Source organism: Propithecus coquereli, unplaced genomic scaffold (assembly GCF_000956105.1).
Source record: "Propithecus coquereli isolate 6110/MARCELLA unplaced genomic scaffold, Pcoq_1.0 Scaffold108, whole genome shotgun sequence".
Lineage (NCBI taxonomy): Eukaryota > Metazoa > Chordata > Mammalia > Primates > Indriidae > Propithecus > Propithecus coquereli.
This window is the reverse complement of record NW_012134747.1, coordinates 1961672-1964059: the sequence shown is the minus strand read 5'-3', so window position 1 is coordinate 1964059 and position 2388 is coordinate 1961672.

Below are 2388 nucleotides of genomic sequence, written 5' to 3'. Positions count from 1 at the left end.
CTCTCCTACAGACATGATAAAATGTAAATGTATCCAACAAAGATAAAACACATTTTATATTGGTCTTTTCAGTCAAATATAATAAACAACAATAAGACCACCGAGTCACACTTTTAAAAAGAAGTATATATACATAAGAGTGAAAAAAATATGGCAGACCAGAAAGCACATGAGCTTTCTTCTTTTAAACGAAGACTTAATGTGAACCATCACTTCAACAGACTGAATGTTTGTGTCCACCCAAAATTCATATGTTGAAACCTAATTCCTCCATGTGATAATTTTGGAGGTGAGGCTTCTGATAGGTGATTAGGTCCAGAGGGTGAAGCCTTCATGAATGGGATTAATGCCCTTATAAAAGAGACCCCAGAGAGCTCCCTTGCCCCTTCCACCATGGGAGGACAAAGCTGTCCATGAACCTGCCCTCAATAGATATCAAATCTGCTGGTTCTGTGATCTTAGATTTGCCAGCTTCCAGAAGTGTGAGAAATAAATTTCAATTGTTTATAAGCCACCCAGTCAATGGTATTCTATTACAGCAGTCCAGACAGACTAAGAAATCATGCCATAGTAGACCACATTACTGAGAAAGTAGAGAATTTAAAATTATTTGATATGGAGACATTAGCAAAGATTTTTATTCATATACAGTTTTGAAACGCAATGCAGTATAATGGAAAGTATATAGGTACTGGAAACCAAGAATGGCACAGAGTAGGCACTAAAAACATTTGCTGAGAGAAAAAAAAGAGTCAAAGATGAAAGAAAAAGAGGAAAAAGTGAAATAATTAATATCTGTTTAGTGTCTATTATTTTCCAAATGCTGTGCTAGATGTTCTACATTTTCTTGGCCAGTTGAATCATAACCATCCTTTTGAGATCAAGTTCATAAAATAATCCAAGACACTGCTCTTTCTTCTTTGCATACTTCTACCACAAAATCCATATTGCATAGTTTAGTGCCCCACTATAAATAGTAATCTTGAGTTTTAAACTAGATTCTTAAGGCTAAGAAGACTGGTGGCATCTCTTCTTTCTTTCTCTAATATATATCTCATGATAATAAACCAGCATGTAGGGCACATATTAGGGCTCAACAAATATTATTTTGAATGGCTGAAGCATATATATGACAGATCACCTACAAGTTAAAATTACATTAAGTCAGGCAAAGGCCACTTTATAGACATTTTTATAATATTTTCCCAGCTGATCTACACACATATGCATACCCTTTCATTGCTGAAAAGAAAAAGGGGAGGTGGTGGTGGTAGACCGCTTTGACTTACTAAATCAACATGTTTCCTTATTCTAAAACTAAATAAAAATAGATGAAAAAATTTCCAAATCATTTTCTAACAATATAATTTGAAATGGCAAGATATCACAAAGTAAATACATACATAACGATCTAACCTCCATCTGAACCACCATTCATATACATTCCCTTTCAGTTCAAAACATTTGGACAATGGCCAAAGAGAAAAGATCTTCTCAAATGCACCCTGAGAAAAGGAATCCAGAAAATAAATTAAGATGATACAAGTCAATACTTGCTTTGCAATTCTATCATAAATTCTAGTTTTTTAAAAGTTAGGACTATGTAAGGGTCATTCACAATTTTTAAATTCTATTTCATTTGAAATACATTTGAAAATACATTTATTTTACCAATAGCTAATAAAGATGACTTAAAACTCTGTAACTTATTTTCACTTCACATGAAAGGCTACTGAGAGTGAAAAATTAAAAACAAAAAAACCAAAAACCCAGTACTTAGAAAATTATTCTATTTAAGGTTTTTAATCTAGTACACAAAATAGCTAATATTTACTAATCAAACAGAACATACAAAATACTTCAGGCAATATGATATCAATATCCTAAAGAATGATTGTTAAGGTTAAAATATAGTTATCTTTTTCCAAATGTTCTTAATAATCTATAATTAACCATTTGAGTTAAAAGAGTCTTCTAAATTAGTCACCTTATTCAATCAACCATACCCAAATGCCATTGTAGCCTTTGAAACAAAGTTTACAATTTTACTCTGGTCAAGTTATTGAATGGTACCCTCTTATTAATCTGACAGCCCGGAAAATCTGGCAATGAAGGGGCAGAAGTCTTGGGTACATTCCTGCACATTAATGAAGTCTTTCAAAGAAGAGAACAAAAACCTCAATTTCCAGACTAAAGAATGACGACAAACTCTATTAAGGAAAGTTTCATCATTAGACCTACTGCCACAGCATAAAAACGTAACATGACAATTTTTTAAAAGGCTATTAAAAACCAAAGACAGAATAGGAAATATTATATTTTAGGTAATGCTGAATTCTTAGGTCAGAAAAACTTTATTATTATAATAAAATGCAATAGTCTCCATTC